The sequence below is a fragment of the Maniola jurtina genome, chromosome 19 (genome assembly GCF_905333055.1).
Source record: "Maniola jurtina chromosome 19, ilManJurt1.1, whole genome shotgun sequence".
Classification (NCBI taxonomy): domain Eukaryota; kingdom Metazoa; phylum Arthropoda; class Insecta; order Lepidoptera; family Nymphalidae; genus Maniola; species Maniola jurtina.
In genome coordinates this window covers 10,512,559-10,533,759 of record NC_060047.1, presented here as the reverse complement: position 1 = coordinate 10,533,759, position 21,201 = coordinate 10,512,559, and the positions used below count along the sequence as shown (strand labels likewise).

The 21,201-nt window shown below is 34.4% G+C and overlaps 1 protein-coding gene across 5 annotated transcripts in view; it reads left to right on the top strand.

The window, feature by feature from the left end:
• LOC123874806 overlaps positions 1 to 21,201 on the top strand; it is a 237,826-nt gene that overhangs the window by 74,052 nt on the left and 142,573 nt on the right. Inside the window, exon 4 of one of the 5 annotated variants that reach the window (XM_045920314.1) lies at positions 12,688 to 12,693. The exons of the other annotated variants lie outside the window; for them this stretch is intronic. The gene's annotated coding sequence lies outside the window, so the exon portion shown is untranslated. The remainder of the gene's footprint in view (positions 1 to 12,687; positions 12,694 to 21,201) is intronic. 5 annotated transcript variants of the gene reach the window in all.

Below are 21,201 nucleotides of genomic sequence, written 5' to 3'. Positions count from 1 at the left end.
AAACTACGTTTGTATGAAGAGCGATGGGGGCACGCTAGGAAAACTGCTCTTAATGCCACATGAATCACAAATTCCCCGAACATTTAACTCACAAAGTTTAGACAAACATTTTTGTGAAACCCACCTCAGTTCAGAAACATTAATTTGTTTTCCTACTTTCTTCTTACTAATAATTCTGTGGCCGGTTCTGTAACAAATAAAAAATAAAAGTTTGTTGTGGGATTTAGTTTTAAGTTACGTAATTAATTATCACCACTATATCGTACAAAAACATTTTCGACCTAAAAAGGAGTACAATTGTATCTACTTTGAATAAATGGTTTTTACTTTGACTTTGAAAAAAAAATTGCAGTGCTGACGGAGAGAAAAATTTAAACTTAAGTTGACACGGCAGAATTTGAAAATAGTTACGCATTGAAGATAATAATTTATTTGCAAGAAAGTTGGTTTGCGACGTTACCAGCAGACACATAAGTTTCCTATCAATGATAACGAGCAATAATCGTATACCAAAACTGCTACCGACTCCCTAGCTATTATAAACACACCGTGTTCCTAATTTAACACAAACTTCACAAGATATAAGTCACGTCAAAACTTTTTGCTATACAAAGCCGGGGGCGAGCAGCTCTAGGACAGTCTGATTAAATGGTTTAATCTTTATTTACTGAGACATTTGTACGTACAATTTCGTTTTAGGATTTATCGTGGAACTTTAAATGAGCAAAATGAAGTTTGAAGTTCGTGATCGGTGTAACTGGCGTCCATTATTTATGGCTACTTGATTCTGAGACATCTTGTGGATTTGTAATTATAGAAATATGGTACTATTGAAAGTTTATTTTAGAAGAGGAATCCACACGTAGTTTCATCCATCCATCAGCCTGTATACGTCCATTGCTGGGCATAGGCCTTTCCAAGAGCGCGCCACCAAACACGGTCCTCCGCCTTCCTCATCCACCCGCTCCCCGCCACCTTCTTCAGGTCATCAGTCCAGCGGGCAGGAGGTCGTCCCACACGGAGTTTGGCTTTCACAAAATTACGTTTGTATGAAAAGCGCTGTGGAGCATACTAGGCCCTAGGGAAACTTCTCTTAACGTCTTACAATTAAAAAGAGCTTACTTATTTATACTTACAATATTTTATGCGAAATTAATTGCGATAAAAAAAAAATTAGTGACATGAAAGACGAATAATTCTGATTCTCATTTTTAATGATAAAAATCCTTAGCCCCGACCGGTAGAGTAGAATGTAGACCAATAATATGATTTCATGTCTATTCGTTTTGTCATAAAAATAATTGACTGAATAAAAATAACATTCATTCAGAACATCGGAAATTAACATTCTAAAAAAGGGACATAAATTTTTAAAAGGCAACAAAAATGAATTCCGTTTTAACAGATAGAGAAAGAGCCAGGGAGGGCCAGAACTTTGTTATTTTATAAAAGCTGAAAGTTTCTCTGCTCATTGTCCCCAATATAGGGAACAACGATCAGCGACTATGAAGTTTTGATCATGGTGGCTATGCAGAAACAGGTAGAAGACGTATAAAATCTTTCGTCGAAGTATAAATCTTAATTTTTTTATAATATTTTCCTCGGAATAGTACCTATTAAAAATCACGTCATACATTGCCACATATTTAGTATCGTGGCTGCCTTCTGCTAGATACCCGTTACCAGTTATCTGCCAAAACCATGACCCATGGTATGATGACTTCATAGTCGCTGATCGTTTCTCCGAGTTACGGACAATACACATAGAAACTTTCAACTTTTATAAAAAAACGATCGTCTCAACCTCCCGGGCTCTTAGTCCAAGGGGTAGGTAGGTATAAATAAATCGATTTCTCACCACAGAAGCCGCTCGGTCGATGTCTCTGATGGGTTCCCAAATATTGACCGTTTCGGCCATTATCTGAGGGAACGCGGTATCTTTGACAACACCGATGTATGTCACCACCCTAAAATGTTTTTTTAAGTCTTATTAAGGTTAGTTTACACTGCAACGGGTCTTTTATATAATCTTGGCGGTCATTAGACTTATCTATAAATATAAAAAGAATAGCTGACTGACTGACTGACTGATCTATCAACGTATGTAGCTCAAACTACTGGAAGGATCGAGCTGGTTTGGCGAAGTTTGGCATGCAGATAGCTATTATGACGTTGACATCCGCAAAGAAAAATTGTATCCCTAAAAGGGGTTTGAAAGTGTAGTCAACCTATTATCTAGATTCTAGACCTCCTCTAAAAAAAAACTTCCTTTATTTCTAGGTCCCTTTCATTCGTTCTTTGTTTTTGAGCCTTCCTTATGATGTTATTGTTGTGACCTTTATGTCCACACACTGACATTCGCAATTTCTGCAATCAATGCCAACTTAGCAATAATTTTCATTCAATATAATTTATTTAGGGCTACATCAAAATTATTATTCATTAAACTAAACATAAACTTCAAATTACTTTAACAGTATTTTCCGATGTATATCGCTTTAATAATTGTTTGTTTTTATTCCTATTTACATTGGCGGTGGTTTTAAGGTGCGGTTCTTTTCAATTAAGACCCGGGGTTCACATAACTGGTCACTATTGCCGTCTACTTTTAGCTTAAGTCAATGTTTGTGAGTGACCGTTAGGGGATAGTTAATTGGAACAGGAAATGCGAGTTACTTACGTATTAATTTATGAGTAATAACTCACAATGTCTGTAACTAGCTGGCATTTCCTGGCTTTGCTCGGTTAGTTCTCGCTTCAGTCATAAAGCAATCACACTAAGATTATAAAGGCGAAAGTTTGTGTGTGTATATTTGTTACACTCTCACGCAAAAACTACAAAATGGATTTGGCTAAAATTTGAAATGGAGATAGATAATATCCTGGATTAGCACATACCACATAGGCTACTTTTTATCCTGGAAAATCAAAGAGTTCCCACGGGATTTTGGAAAACCTAAATCCACGCTGACGAAATCACAGGCATCATACGTATGTGATTTTTTGTTACAATTTATTTTACACCAGATAGGACATTGTGTCTCTTGAAGTAAAGTTAAAAATCAAAGCAATTATAAAATAAGAAATATTTAGGAAAAATCCGATATTAAACTCGAATACAAATAAATCCTAACCCGAACCGCACATGTGTTGAGTGAGGGCGTTCAGGAGTTATTAATTACAACACAGACAGACATCCGAGACGAGGAACGATTCTCAATGTGTATTTCAACGCTATAATTGGTAACAAATGTGATAATATTCGTTTTTCTTTTTTCTTTGTACACTTTCGTTCCGGCGCTTCAGTTTTTGTTTTGACAGTTCGTAAATAAATAACTGCCTAAGCGTATTTGAACTTTGAAGACACCAAAGAAAGTTCCAGTTGGAATTATAAAAATTCGTGCAGATGTACTTAGTGTTAGGTGGAGTTTGTTAATAGTCTATGCGTGGTCTAGCTCTGACGTTCTCCAAGAGTCTATGGTACTAGAGGGCTCTACACTCTCTGGTGACGCGTGGAATGGCGAGTAGCTGTTGTGCTCTATATGTAAATTAATAAAATAAGTAAACAGTCGAATAAAAGTATATTAAAGTACATACAAGTGTTTTATCTCTATTATTAGATATGAATTTTATTCTGAAAGTGCCATGTTTCGGACAAAAGAAATAAAGTTTTATGGGTAAAATACAAGTAATTCAGTTACTTGACTTGATAAACACTTGCAAAACAACTAATTATGGAAAATGAAATTTGAAAAGCCGAAAATCATTTTTTTTTAATTTTATGTCGGGGCGTCGCACATAGAAGCAAATGGCAGACAATTGTTTTTTTCGCTTTAATACGCTCATGGGGTATCGTTGAATTTTCAACTATTTTTTTTAACTTTTACCTATTTATAAATTGACGATCTGGGAGGCTATCAAAGTTTGCGATTTTTATTCCCCGACCCAAAAAGAGGGGTGTTATAAGTTTGACGTGTGTATCTGTGTATCTGTGTGTCTGTGTATCTGTGTATCTGTCTATGGCACGTAGCTCCTAAACGAATGAACCGATTTTAATTTAGTTTTTTTGAAAGTTATCAGCTCTTTTCTAGTTTTCTTATAGAGGTTTTTATGTCGGGGGTTTTTTAAATTTTAAGAGGGCTCTCTCCGTCACTCGTTTCATACCATTTCATACAATCGTAGTTCCAATTTCATTTGAATATTAAGCAACCAAAGTCCATGAAATTTTGCAGACATATTCTAGAAACTAATATCTATGTCTGTGGTTTTCCAGATTTCTGTTAAAATATTCGGTTTCAAAGTTACGCGGTCTTAAAATTTTCATACAAATCTTTGAGCCCCTGTAATTTTAAAACTACATATTTTTAGAAAAATCTAAAACACTAGAGACACAGATATTAGTTTCTAGAATATGTCTGCAAAATTTCATGCACTTTGGTTGCTTAATATTCAAATAAAATTGGAACTACGATTGTATGAAATGGTATGAAACGAGTGACGGAGAGAGCCCTGTTAAGTTATTGGACATGTTTTGTCTCGGGTCTACCTCAAAAATGATTTGAAATTAAAAACTGTGACTTATGTATAATTTTAGTCATATCTTTTAGTTGAACGACAATTATTAATACTAATAACAGTCAAAATAAATACACTTTTGTTACACTGTTGTTTGTTATGCACACCCTGCAAAAGTTTCGCCTTTATCAATATATTGGAAAATGGTATATGAATTAATGAACTTATACAACATGAACGAGGTCTTTGTTCGTAAAAAACCACTAGTTTTAACTTTAAACCAACATAGCGGGCTATAACACTATCACAATACCGCTATAATAATAATTGTTGCTAGTTTAAAAGACGAATAACTTAGTAAGCAACAAGTCTAAGCTTGTAAGCGCTTTGAATAATAAACGTTAATTTATAAATAAGCGGCATCAGAACATTAATCTTATGAGCAAACATCCAATAAGATGATAGTTATCTATAATCGTAGTACAGTCAGCAACAGATACACCTGAAATCCATCAATATTAGTTAAATTAAACTAGCCGATGCCCGCGACTTCACCCGCGTGGTTTTAGGTTTTTAAATCCCGTGGGAACTCTTTGATTTTCCGGGATAAAAAGTAGCCTATATGCTAATCCAGGATATTATCTATCTCCATTCCAAATTTCAGCCAAATTCGTCTAATAGTTTTTGCGTGAAGGAGTAACAAACATACGCACACACATACAAACTTTCGCCTTTATAATATTAGTAGTGTGATGCGAAAGTCTGCTTTTCTACTTTTTTACGGCTGAACCGATTTTTATGAAATTTGGCACAAAGATAGCTTGCATCTTGGAAACAGTTGAGGGCGCATTTGGAACCCTCGGAGCTTTAGTTTCAAGTTTAAGCAAATAATAATCACAACTATCTTACAAATTCATCAATTGACAATCAAAATGTATACAATGCTAACTACCTACATACTTACTTCAACACTGAGTCCAAGCTTAGGTTTGGCTACTTTTTAACCGACTTCCAAAAAGGGATAGTTCGCAATTCCGCCCGTATTTTTTAAACGTAACTATAAACACCGATTTTTTCAAAGGTCCCGGACCCATTTACATTGTTTTTAATCATATTTTTAATCCAAAGAAATCATAGTTCTACTCGAATACTAATTACATGAGGAGGCATACTTACTAATGTGTTTTCTCTTTTCGCGTGGACGAAGTTTTAGGCAAAAACTACTGTTAAAATATTAAATTGTATTTTTATTATATAAAATCTGTGCGCCTGTGTTACTGCATGAAATAGTTTTACAGTTTACAAAAATTGTACCAACACCTAGATTCATAATAGAATTATAGATTTTGATTTTGGTAATAACACGAATGTGCGGACCGTACCTTTCAACGAGAAATCCGATTACTTCAACAATAACAGTTAATTTTGTATCAATCCGGTTGTGTTAATCGAGTATAGAGCCTAAAGATTACTCTTGAATATATAAATGATAAACTAATATATTGAATCTTTGTTTTTGATTCGGCTCTCAATGTATAGATTAATGGAGTTCTCACCCATGTAATTATTAAATTAAGAAATAATTTTGTTTTATTCTATTCGATAAACGGGTCCAGATTTAGTATATTGAAGCTACTACGTAATTTAAAATTTTAAAACCACATAAATCACATAACAAAAGTTTTAGAAATCGATTAAAAGTATGCTCCTGAAAAAAGCATAACTATTGCACAATCGACGATTACGTAAACAATAATAATCTAACAAGTGTAAATTAAAAATTTTCAATACCCCCGACAAATCATTTTCAAATAAATAATTATGTATATCTAGGCAACGTCCATCTTGACAGCTTGACATTTGTCAATTGACACTTAAATATTATGAACCTAAGGGTTATCTAACCTTCTTTTCTACAAGAAAACTAGAAAATAGCTGATAACTTTTAAACGGCTGAACCAATTTTTTTGGATTATAGCTAAGAACACTCTCGATCAAGCCACCTTTCAAACAAAAAAAAGTAAATTAAAATCGGTTCATTCGTTTAGGCGCTACGATGCCACAGACAGATACACAGATACACAGATACACAGATACACAGACACACAGATACACACGTCAAACTTATAACACCCCTCTTTTTGGGTCGGGGGTTAAAAAGGTGTGGATTTGACTTGCAGTTCGCTCTATCAATGCGCGGGACTACAATTTACTGGTTCTTCTCGGTGGAAAAGGCATTCCGAATCAGTGGTAGATTCATTTATTGATTCAAAAGTACTTGTAAAAGTTCATTTGAATAAAAATGAATATTCCCATTCTATTCTAAACAATAAGGTCATTTTAGAGGTTTAGCCGTTAAAGGGCAAAAACAGATAAACCTGCATTTATGATACCTAAATAATTATTGAATTATTTATATTTAAAAACTTATTAAAAATAGACATTATAGGTTTTAGATTTAATTTATTTCAGTTTTTAACTTAATATTTTTTAGTTTTAATTTAGATTTATGTTTATTTTCTAGAATTTTAATTCTGTATGTACCTAACTAATAAAAATTAAAGTTGTAGAAATAGGTCTCCATCCTCAAGTTTCTTTAAAATAATGTAAAAAATCGACGCCGAAGTAACCTTATCAGCTTTTGCTGATAGAATTATTAGTTTATCCTTTGATAAATTGCCTGAGATGAAGTTGCCTTCGAAATAATTGAAAGCCAATCTGATGCCGTATAATTAAATTAGTTTGTGTGATGTTATTAAAATGTTTTATTAGGTTTTTAATAGCAATCGAGTGGGATGTGAAATATTGATTCTCGTAAGTTATTTCGATTTCTTTTTTAAATAAAGATTAGTAAAGGATGCTAATCTTTGATTTAAAAATTAAGATTTTTAGAAATGTTAGAAAATATATTATTGACTAGCTTACGACCGCGACTTTGTCCGCGTGGACTACACAAATTTCAAACCCCTATTTTACCACCCATAGGGGTTGAATTTTGAAATTTTTTTTCTTAGCGGATGTACGAGTATATTATCTGCATGACAAATTTCAGCCCGATCCATCCAGTGGTTTGAGCTGTGCGTTGATAGATTAGTCAGTTTTTCCATTTACGTACATATATTTCGACTGTTAGCTGTCAGAATACCTGTTTTTAACCCCTGACCCAAAAAGAGGGGTGTTATAAGTTTGACGTATGTAGACGTATATGTGTATCTATGTATCTGTCTGTGGCATCGTAGCTCCTAAACTAATGAACCGATTTTAATTTAGTTTTTTTAATTAAAGGTGGGGCTTGATAGAGAGTGTTCTTAGCTATAATCCAAGAAATTCGGTTCAGCCGTTTGAAAGTTATCAGCTCTTTTCTAGTTACTGTAACCTTCACTTGTCGGGGGTGTTATAAATTTTTAATTTACACTTGTACAAAATAAACTATCAAAACTACATCCTGAAAATGGTCTTGAATAAATTATTAATGATTCGTGATGATTAATATTCGATTGATTGAAAAGTGTTGACAGGCCAACATGTTTATGACATGCCTCATTATAATTAACAACTTAGATGATGAGGTAGGTAATTATAATAGCTGTAAAAAGTTTTATTGCTCTTCATTAGAATACTTGATTTCAAATTAGAACATTATAAAATAATATCAATAGTATAATAGTAATATTTCTGGATAAATACCCACAAGAATTATTATTAATTATTTAAGACCAATGTATATTTTACCATATTCTAGCAAATAAACACTTCTTATTCTTATTCTTATTCAAGATTAATGAAGAGCAAGATAAAGTTGAAAACTAAAACCCGGCTGCGATCGTCTTAATAAACGTTGAAATATTAGAGTGAAATTGTTTTTCTGTCGCTTGGTATATTTTAATGTAGTTGTACATTTATATACACTTAACATCAGGCGGGTCACCTGATGTTAAGTGATTATCGCCGCCCATGAACATTTGCAGCATCAGAGGAACCACCGATGCGTTGGCGGCCTTTCAGGAACTTGTTGGTCCACCCCTTGATTAACCCCATGTTGTAATCTAGTGAGAACACCGCCGATGTGAGTTGGTTCCACAGTTTGCATGTGCGTGGAGAAAAGGGTCTGGCACAACGGGCGGTCAAAGTGCACCAGGCACCCAGGCGGTGAGGGTGAAATTCCTTTCGCCTAGAAAATAAACCCAAATACCTTACATCATTATTATCATCACACTAATATTATAAAGGCGAAAGTTTGTATGTGTGTGTGTGTTTATGTTTGTTACTCCTTCACGCAAAAACTACTAGACGGATTTGGCTGAAATTTGGAATGGAGATAGATAATATCCTGGATTAGCACATAGGCTACTTTTTATCCCGGAAAATCAAAGAGTTCCCACGGGATTTCAAAAAACCTAAATCCACGCGGGCGAAGTCGCGGGCATCGGCTAGTAGAAAATATTACTTAAGTGTATATGAAAGCTTTATAAAAATCATTTTTCCCAACCGTTAAGCTACTATAACTATCAAAGTAGATATAAGGTTTCATATTTTCTCATTACCTACGTAATTATGATGGCAAGAAAAATTCTGTGCCGACAAATCGTCGACGTGGTTTCTTCAAGTCGTTGGCCTATACACTATACTCGTAAGTTTTTCAAAGACGACCTAAGGAGTTTAGAAACGGTATACATTCCATTGAAAGGCAGTGCACAACGTGTGAATGGGTCCTCAAACGATCAAGAGGCTTGTTAAAAAAAAACTGGCCAAGTAAGAACCAGACATGCCCACCTGGGGTTCTGTACTCCGGCGACAAACTTCTAAGTACCTAGTTATATTGATGGTTAAATTATTCAATTTCAAAAACATACGAGTAGGTATCTCTTTCATTTGAGACCGCTTAACTAAGTTTGCTTGTAAAATTGTTTTTATCGTAGGATGATACTACATTCGGATAGAATAGCTCTACTAACTTCTATTGGGAACTTAATTCTTATTATTTCAGTTTTTTTTGAAGATGAGTCTATTGTTGAAATCTATAGAGTGCACTTTGACATTGCTTAGACTTAAGTTTCAGTTTAAACGATACAAATTTATGCTGAAGTAGGCATAAAACCATCCATATACCAATGCAAAAAAATCAGGAAGATCATGAAAAGAAAATTTTGATTTTCCCCTGGAATGCCCTCGAATGGATACCTTTTGTTGTTGCCAAAGTTGTGAGTAATTAACATGGCTACGGAACCATATCTCATGTGTGTTATGAAACGCACCGACCAGTTTTTACCATTTTGCACAGACCCCTAAAAACGCAATTAAACTTTGAAACTGATTAACATATTAAACAATGCTTAACCAGCGTGCAAGAAGTGGACACAATTACACTGGTTTCGGCGGCGATTGTCTCTTTGTCAGCGGAACTCTTGTAATTTGCACTCGGACCGCCATGTAGAGTGACCATGATTTTATTTTTTAATCAAATCGTTTATTTATTTTGATTTATTTTATCAGGCAACCAAAATATCTAAATAAATTATTTTGACGGTTCAAGCACTTGTAAAAGTTTACTTGAATTCTATTCTATCCTATTCGATTCTACTCCATTCTACTCCATTCCACTCCATTTTACTCCATTCTATTCTATTCTATTGCGGGATAGCCCGGGCGCTGTGCGTGTGTGCGGGGCGTCCGCGTCATTTATTATTATCAAATGTTAGTGATAATAATTGGGACCGACGGTTTAACGTGCTCTCCAAAGAACGGAGGAAATTAAATGTATCAACAAGATAATTAAAAAGAACGAAAAAGTTCAAAATGTTCATCTCGCTTGGCACATAAAGATCGCGTGCTAAGACGCGGGTTTCAATATGAACACGCACAAGGCGTCTCATATCATGTTTGACATTGTCACTTACGCAGCGGGATTGCGAGTTAGCCTACTAGATCCAGTGCATCTTTATTTTGTACGAGAAGACTACGTCATATTTTATTGAAACTCCATCATATATTTGTAGCCTTAGTATAAGATTTTACATCTCAATTCTCATTAACGTAGATCGAATTCGACCGTCGAAACGCTTTAGTAATAAAGTAAAATGAACTTCAACTAAGTTCGTCTGTACATTTACAGCCAGTGCTTTATACTGAAACCTTGTGAAGTTTTAATTGATGGTACTTTATTTTTGATTATAAATCAATGATTTTAACGTCTATTTTACCCTGACGATATTGTGTTTTGACATTCGAAATTATCTGTGTCGGTGAGATGTAAAGTACTAAGGCTATTGATATTACATGATACCATGTAAGCAATTTTTTTTTTAATTTGCTTACATTTTAGACCGGAGAGCTGGCAGCTACCTCAGACAAAGAATTAGTCTAGCCATTCAAAGGGCGAACGCTGCCAGTATCTTCGGAACCTTGCCTAAAGGGACTTCTTTTAATAATTTATTTTAGTTAGGTATTATACAATATTTTTTAAGATTTTTTGTTTTACGTTCTTTGTTTTAATAATTTAGATTTTAGATGTTCACTCTTGTATTATAATATTATGATTGATAGTATAATTTAATTGAATAAAGTATATAAATTCTACTTGATCCAAAAGCAAATAATTGTTTTATTTTTACTTATTCCACTCTTTATTCTAAATGATAGTATATTATTACGAGATTACATTATTATTATTAGGTCGAATCGTGCTCGTTTGAGAAAAAAATGATAAAAAATAAACTTATGGTGCACCTACCCGTCATTTATTACACGTTTGCTGCGAACGCAACACGGGTTTATTAACCGCACAAATTAATTTTAATTACTGAAGTAAGAAGCGAGTAATTAACGGGTTTTCAGTCAAAAAAGTTAAGTTTCGAAGCAATAAGTAATTATTACGGTACGTTACTTTAATAAGGTCGTAATATTTTAATGATTGAAGGGATGTCTCATGAAAATATTCTGGCTGCTATTGTTTTGATATAGGTAAGAATCCTATAGGTACTAAAATGTATTTTTACCTTTCAAACAAGTGTAAATTAAAAAATTATAACACCCCCGACAAGTGAAGGTTACAGAAACTAGAACAACAAGATGTTTTTGGATTATAGTTAAGAACTCTCTCGATCAAACCACCTTTCAAACGAAAAAAACTAAATTTAAATCGGTTTATTAGTTTAGGAGCTACGATGCCACAGACAGATACACCTCTTTTGGGTCGGGGGTTAAAAATACTATTAATCCTATGGTGTAATTGAATCACGTGACACGTTTAAGTTAGGTACCTAGTTTATCTTTTCAGTTTAACTGAACTTAGGGCACCTTCCTTGATAACAGCTTCCAGGTTCAAAAGGATCACTCCGCAAAGACATTTAAATAAAAAACGACTTTTATGACCTCGTAGATACGATTTCAATCACTCAATTTAAAACTACTTGGCTCAGTAACAAATATTGACTTTCAATTCAATTCTTGATTTCAATTCGAAAGTCAATATTAGTTATTTATTTATTTATTTATTTAATTAATTAATTATTTAATTAGAACGGACCTTTTAAGTCCAATTACACTAATTAAATTAAATTACACAATAAAAATAAATACAGAAAAAATAAATAAAGTCAATAATCAAATATGTCAACTACAAATTCTCACAAAAGTGCAGGAGTTAGTTGACTGAACCCAAAAGTTTAGTATGGGCTTTTTAATATTCCTGAATTGTTACCTTGCTAGCAAGAAAGGATTCACGGAATCGCTCATATTTAACGGAAAACGGATCTGACCATTTTAAAGATTAACAGTCGGGATTATAAATCAATCATATCTATAATCGGTTGATAAGTTACTTAGCAACGTTGCTTTTTGTTAAAAATTGTAAGTATAGTTCACGACAGGTCGACATGGCAATCGGAGTATGAGGCAAGAGGACGCCTCGATTGCCATGTCAACCAGTCGCGTATAGGTACGGTCTTTTTTTGAAAAAAAAAAACAAGGTTGATTACTATAAATACTCGTTACTTAATAATTTTCCGACAGATTATACAGTTACATTGATTTATTTTGGCCGTTGATCTACAGTTATAACACAACGAAGTTTGCCGAAGCGAAGAAGCATCCCGTGGATGGAAATACGCTACTTTTTGTCCCAGAAAGACAAACAATTCACACGAGAATTTAAAAAAAACCTTATTCCACTAGGATGATGTCGTAGGCATCGCCCATTTCGTACAGAGATAGCTTGCATCCTGTATACAGATACAGGCTACTTTTTATTCCGGAAAATCGAAGAGTTCCCTTAGAATACTTAAAAAACCAAAATCCACTTCGATGAAGTCGGAAGCATCATCTATCACACTAATATTATAAAGGCGAAAGTTTGTATGTGTGTGTGTGTATGTTTGTTACTCCTCGCGCAAAAACCACTGGACGGATTTGGCTGAAATTCGGAATGGAGATAGATAATATCCTGGATTAGCACATAGACTACTTTTTATCCCGGAAAACCAAAGAGTTCCCACGGGATTTCGTAAAACCTAAATCCACGCGGATGAAGTCGCGGGCGTCAGCTAGTTAAAACTATATTTTTGTCAGAATCTCGTATTTCTGTATAGTTAATTCTCACTTACTTCATCGACTTAAACTACCTTCTTCAAATTGATGACGGTTTTAGTTGTTCTTGAAACTACATAAATTCCTTTACAACAATGTTGTTAGGTGCTAACTAAGTGAAAGATCTCAAGAACATTAACCGTTAGCTAGGATGCGTCGTAAATATCTGCAGACAATACTGAACTATTTTACTTTAATAGCGTAAACACGCTTGGCTCCGAAACGAACGATTTATGGTTAACTAGAATCTAGATTTTAGATGATGTTCGTAACTTCATTCACGTGGAATTAAATTTAAAAATTCCGTACGAATTCGCCGATTTCGCGGGATGCAGCTTGAGTCATTTTTAAGTAGATAAAGGCTGATTCACACCGATTGCGTATGCAGCACGGATACGTGACACGTGCGTAGTAACGCGCATAAACCCCTAATACACCGGGTTATGCATACGTCCACGCTTTACGCGAACAGTGTGCTATGTTTCATACAGTTCCATACATTACAACGCAATGGTACGCGCTATGTCTACGCTTACGTAGCCTGTGTGAACGAGCTATTAATTTAATCTAGATGATGATGATGATTCAAAATATTACTTCGAACTGTTGCTCCTCGCGGCGTGATATAAAGACGAACTAATATACAAACATACATTTATTTTGAAACTTTTATCAAACTAATTAATTTCAATTCCAAGGAAAAGTGAACCGTCTAGACATTAGACAGACTTCCTCCAGCTAGATTTTATTGTTTTTCACTTGGTCGTACGTATCGTAAACCGCAATAAAACCCATAAGTGACTTACCCTAATTTACCACTATGGACCAGCTGGCAATACAGTTTGCCATGCTTCATAAAGGTTGTAATTAAAAGAAAGAAAAACGTTTATTTATTAAATTATGTCATACATCACATCTTATAACTAACATTTTCATTGTTCTAGCTTCTAGCAGCTTCTAGCTAAGATAGCCAGTTTTTGATCTTGCAAAATTCTAAAAAAAAAAATTAAAAAAATGTATATAGCTACTTACGCCAATAATAAGCACGCAAATTGTTCGAGATCAAACCTGTTGTATGTAACAAGATAACTTGAAAAAAACATTTTATTTTATTTATTTATAAAAATCTTATTGCGAGACTTAACAGGGCTCTCTCCGTCACTCGTTCCATACAATCGTAGTTCCAATTTCATTTGAATATTAAGCAACCAAAGTCCATGAAATTTTGCAGACATATTCTAGAAACTAATATCTGTGTCTGTGGTGTTTTAGATTTTTCTAAAAATATGTAGTTTTAAAATTACAGGGGCTCAAAGATTTGTATGAAAATTTTAAGACCGCGTAACTTTGAAACCGAATATTTTAACAGAAATCTGGAAAACCACAGACATAGATATTAGTTTCTAGAATATGTCTGCAAAATTTCATGGACTTTGGTTGCTTAATATTCAAATGAAATTGGAACTACGTTTGTGTGGAGCGAGTGACGGAGAGGCAGACACCTCTTAAGACTTTTTAATTGGTATTTGAAATCATCTTTCAACTGTGTTTACTGTTCATATTATGTACTTATTTAAGTACTCAACGCCTATAAAGCCAAACTTCCCCATTTACTAGTTGCATTGATATAACATAATTTCAGCATTATATCTGTCTTATTAAACAAAGGAAGTGTTGCGTGTGTTAATTGCTAAATGAGCCAATATCCAATTACGAATGTACACAAAGCTAATGTGGACCAACTGAAATTTCCAAACCACAGTTATACAATAATACCTAATAACAAATATCATGATCAGACTGTATAATAATACTGACTAGCATCACTAGTCAGTTTTGTGTCGTTTTTTTTTTTTAATTTTATGTAACTTAAGTACCTATTTTCTGTTCATTTCTGTACCTAGCTTTTTATACCCAGCTATTTGGTGTGTTTTAATGTGTGTGAACTTTTCGTTGAAGACAGTTGTGGTTTGTGTGCTTAAAAAATATCAGTCAATCCCTTCAATTAAATACAAACAAATAATTTTGCTTACGCTTCCGCTTATTTGAAAATTACAATGATTGTAGAACTAGGTCCTTGTGTAGGACATAATTATATGGTTTAATCCTTACTAATAAACAATTATTAAGAGATAATTCATAATATTCATAAATTAGACTAAAAACACTATCTCTATCTATATAGAGCACCATTAAAATTTCGCTGTGAACGGAAACTTTGAGAAAGGGGAATTTCATTTAAATAATTACGTTAATCATTATTACATTTGCAATTATTGGGATTTGCTTTTATGGTATTCTTATTGCAACAAAGCATTTTAGCCAATAGTAAGCGATTGACATGCTATAGCTATCATTTTAACAGGGCTCTCTCCGTCACTCGTTTCATACAATCGTAGTTCCAATTTCATTTGAATATTAAGCAACCAAAGTCCATGAAATTTTACAGACATATTCTAGAAACTAATATCTGTGTCTGTGGTGTTTTAGATTTTTCTAAAAATATGTAGTTTTAAAATTACAGGGGCTCCAAGATTTGTATGAAAATTTTTAAGACCGTGTAACTTTGAAACCAAATATTTTAACAGAAATCTGGAAAACCACAGACATAGATATTAGTTTCTAGAATATGTCTGCAAAATTTCATGGACTTAGGTTGCTTAATATTCAAATGAAATTGGAACTACGATTGTATGAAACGAGTGGAAACGAGTGACGGAGAGAGCCCTCTTAACAGATAATTCATAATATTCATAATTTAGACTAAAACACCATCTCTATCAAATAGAGCACCATAAAATCTTTGCTGTGAACGTAAACTTTAAGAAAGGAGGAGATCTTCATTTAAACAATTGCGATAATCATTATTACAACAACAATTAATTCTTGTTGCAACAAGCCATTTTAGCCCATAGTGAGCGATCGACATGCTATAGCTATCATTTTAACAGAGGAACACTGCATCATTGCAGTATGCCACAGGGCCGCATGGTATTATTTTTCTGAGCGCTACAATCTAAGCTTAATCAGTACAACTCATCGCTTTGGATTTTACATTGTAAAAGTTACATAAGCCTCGACAAAAACCTTCCCATACTGTTGTGCTTGGCCCGTTGACTGTTATAGTCCTCATTAAGTTTGTGGCTTACTATTCCCATTTACACTTTGATTTATTTCTAAGCTGTCTATTTGCAATAAAATTATAATGGTCCCAATAAGTTCGCATAAGCGTTTAAAATCGCCGTTTCCGCAGCCTCAAGACGTAGTTCGTCAGATTTCTCATCATCTCGCCCGCTGGCAGCATTCTCAAGTATTGAACCTGCATTAAGAACTGGTTTACAGCAAAAACAGGGAACTGCTCCGGCATTCATAACACTTTTTGTCACCTGTCGTCCAGTATCATAAACCCTGTGTACACCACTGAGTTACAAGACCATAGAGCTGCAGATATTACATCGGTCATCAATAAAATTCTTGGCCGACAAACAAAAAAGTAAAGGTTCTAGCAGTGTAAATTATAATATATGTATAGGAAGGTGAGTACTAATAAAAGACTAATTCATCACCTAAGGGTAGATTTACATTGACAACGGATTGAAGAGAAATCCTAAAGTTTTACATATCATAATCTGCCGTAGCATACCTAGTGTCTTCTCCCTCCACCCCGTAAAGTACCTATTTACTTTCTACTGAAAAAAATCGTACCGTAAAAGTTTGCGTCATTACACTGTGATTTAAATACTACTGTGTCTGTGATAGAGTACAGCTAATTTTTTTTTATTATATAGACTAGCGCTTGGCTGCAATCAGACCTGCTAGCAAGTGATGATGCAGCCTAAGATGGAGCGCGCTTGCCTAGAAGATGCCTATTCACTCTTGACTTGAAGTTACCCATATTATAGGTGGAAGGTGATACCCAGGTCATTCCATATCAATGGCAATAAAGCACAGCTGTCCTCGTTCACCAATCAAGTTAAAAACGTTTTTTCAATACGTCACGGCCTCTAGTACATGGCATCTCTATGTCGTATATCATATCGCCTGGCATGCCTTTGAATCCCGAGACGGATTCACAGTACATAACGCCAATACTTTTTTCTTAGTTGAATGGAATATGGAATCTCATTCATATCATTAGAAAATGTGCCATTAGACAGATAACCTACGTAATAATATCCGCGTCCCGAAGTTTTTCTTTTTATTATTTTATTTTTTGTAATTTCGCTGAGAAATTTTAACAAGATTTCTTGATATAATTTTAAGATAACTTGGAGGACTGGCAATACAAGTTTTATCATTTCATATATTTGATGTCAGAATATTTTTTGCCAAAGCGATATTTCGCTTGTATATACAAGATATCATAATTGTAGTCTTCATGAGCGGTTGGTCACCCATCCGGTTATTGACTGTAATCAACGTTGCTTAATAAGCACTATCTAAATTATGTATAAAAGGAAAACGTGACTGACAGACTGAATGACTGCATTAAACTGCTGGATGAATCGGGCTGAAATTCGGCATGCAGATAGCTATTAATATGACGTAAACATCCATCAATAAATGATTTTTGAAAATTCAACGCCCAAGGTAGTAAAATAGGGGTTTCAAAGTATAGTCCACGCGGACGAAGTCGCAGTCATAAGCTAGACGATATGCGCTATCGCAAATAAGCCACACGTCTCTCAAACTAATGCTATAGGTACTTCATAATATAATCCCGAGTCCAAAACTTAGTCCAGAACTGAGAATCAACAGCAAACTTCAGCCTCACGTTGCGCGTAGATTCGATTTCGATTAATCTTACATCTCCACTTCTCGAATCCGTATGCAGGCAATTTAGGAACTAGTTTTGGCATGCATTAACGCCAGAAACTCGCTGTGATTCCGCATAATATAATTATCAAACATTAAGAAAGTTAGATGCACTGTTAACACGGTGTACTGAGCCGATTTGAATTAATTAATGTTGAAGATTTGCTCTTGGAGATAATGAACAGTGATAAAAATTTGATAGAGAGAGATGTTTTGCTGAACTAGTTGAAAAACACTGTTTTTTGGTAAAAATATACAAGCAGCGTGATAACCAAGTAAGAATGAGTTTGGCTATTGAAAATTAATACTAAAGCTGCAAGGTATTCTTTATTAAAATACCTGATTTCAACAACCTCATGGTAGGTGTAGACTTTTTAAATTCGAAATTATTAGAACATAGAAATTGTCACCAGTAACCTAAATTTATAAAAGAAAAAGGTGACTGACTATTCTATCAACGCACAGCTCGAACAACGGGCTGGCATGCATATTGCTATTAATGACATAGACACTATGAAATTTCAACCCAAATGGGGATAAAAAAAGGGGTTGGAAATTTGTGTAGTCCACACGAACGAAGTCACGGGTATAAACTAGTATCACAAAAGTATTAGACATAAGACGTTCATTATTGCAAAATGTGATGCACTGCACAATTGAAGCCTTCACTTTTTTATTCTAGCGCATAAAAGTCTTAAAGAGCCGTGAAGATTCCAATAAATACTGAATTATGTTCCTTCGAACAGCATCCGATCCTTGACCTGCGCTCCCAAAATGTCAGAGATTTAATTAATATTTGTAACATCATAATCGTTTGAATCGTGATGAGTAATCATCATGCGTTGGTATTAATACTTAATGTCCAGATTAACTGAGACCCTCTGAATCTCTACGGAGTTGTAACACGGTCATGCTTGACAGCGTCTTTAAGCCTCAGTTCGGGGTTCGCTAAGTATCTTGTTAACGTGGCCAGGCATACTCTGATTATTACGTTAGTCTGCAAGATACTAGTTTACTTGTTCGAGCCACCCGCTGCGTCCGATGTGATGTACACCACACCACCTAACTCCATTTGATCATTATAAAAATTTACGTCACTATCAACCTTGCTGCTTTCTAATAAGTGTTCATTTTAATTACATCAGTAACTTGTGCTGTTAATTGTACACGGGCCATTACAATCCTTACATCATTTATCATACTTTACACTGCCATAATTTATTCATAAAAGCTTTCTTGTTTTATTTCTACTGAGATTGCTTTACACGGTGTTCTCAGATTTCTTAGGACGTGATGCGATTCGTATATAAAGTCATCGCAGAGTCTTATTGTACTTTTATTATCGATAATAATATTTCACACGTCGCCAAGTGTACCTGTAAAACGAAACCAAACCTTTATTTATGTAACGGCCATTATAGGATTATGGATCTTCTCTGTACCAAAGATATTCGTATTTATGTTCCCCAAGTCATTTTTAATGCCGTACAACTTTATCTTAAAAATTGAACGATATTCAATATCAATGCTTGGAATATACTCGTAGATAAACTTATTCTTTTTTACGATTCAATATGAGAACCATTTTATAATATGAAATAGCTATTAATAATCTCGAAATAAAATGTTTGGTTCACACAGGTTTTGCCGATTGGAATACTGACTATAAGTTTATAAGTAGTATGTGTTCAGATCATAACATTTAATATACTTGTTTATTATAAGTTAGTAAATTCAATGAATTCAGCAAAAAATCTAATTATTAATCATGTTTTGATAAAAAAACAACGCATCAATGCTCTGGTAAAATAACATTCGAGAGGCTATAAAATCTTCAATGTTTTATTTTTATATTACGAATGACTTAACGTCAATAGCCTCCATACTTTGGTAAACTGTAACATAACTTTAGAGCCACATATTTTTATAAAAAAATTGGTTGTCTGTAAAGTCGGTTTACTGACGTTAGTTGAACGTGACAACAAAGCCCGATTGTGCTTCTTTGTCGCTCGTTCCGCGCTCTCGCTTGCACTTCAAGCCTTACATGGAACGCCTCAGAGCGAGGTAACGCCGCACGAGTCATGTTTTTTCGTGCGTGCAGCCGGCTCTATCGAATTATAAGACGTTGTCACGTCAAAACTGACATTGTACAAGACGTAGGTACAGAAAAGAGTTTGTTAAATAATACTGAAGTTTACGACATTTCCAATAAACTACAATATCGCGCCGTGGAACTAATCTCACGGAATTATTTAATCAAATAGAAAATGAGACGGCCCCGGTATAACTCCCTGTCGTACCTAAATTAACCGGACCTTATAAATAATTGTTATTAATGTTGTCGGATCATAAACTCTGACTGAACATTAGTGTCAAGCTGTATTAGCTTTGATCGTAGTGCTGGAGGCTAGTGCATTAACATTAATATCGGAGGAGCCCACAATGGTAATACCGGTTATATGGTCATTTTGGCAGGTACATAATATTTTGATTAAAATCATTACGAATAATTTAAATATAGACAAGTGTAAATTAAAAATGTATAACACCCCCCACAAGTAAAGGTTACAGTAATAACTAGAAAAGAGCTGATAACTTTCAAACGGCTGAACCGATTTTCTTGAATTACGGCTAAGAACACTCTCGATCAAGCAGCCACTTTTCAAACAAAAAAAAGTAAATTAAAATCGGTTCATTCGTTTAGGCGCTACGATGCCACAGATAGATACACAGATACACAGACACACAGATACACACGTCAAACTTATAACACCCCTCTTTTTGGGTCGGGGGTTAAAAAGGAAACGGTGACTGCCTGATCTGTCGTCAAACATTTCAAACTACAATGGATTGGGCTGTTTGGCATACCTACAGATAGCGCACACATGAACACAAATAAATATACTTTTATAAAATAAGTGCAAAATAAAACATGACCCATATTTTATTTTCATCATATAATTTTTTCGCGTTATTTAATATGAGTACCTACCTACTATGGGGCTCATGGCTTGGATAATATGGAAATAAGGCTGGGTGCGGTCCAACTCTCAACGGTTGTAAGGACTTTTAACGAAATTCACTGATGAAGAAAATTGTGTTTCATAATCAGTTCATGTTATCAAATTGTCTCAGGCCTGGTAATATTAGGAACGTTTTACTGACATTTTCTTTTGTTATCTTATCTTATATGATAAGGAATCTGAATTATAACTTCCAGACTAAATTCGCTTTATATGCATCTTCTACAGAGTTTTTGAAATTAACCTAAAATTACTTACTTACTGT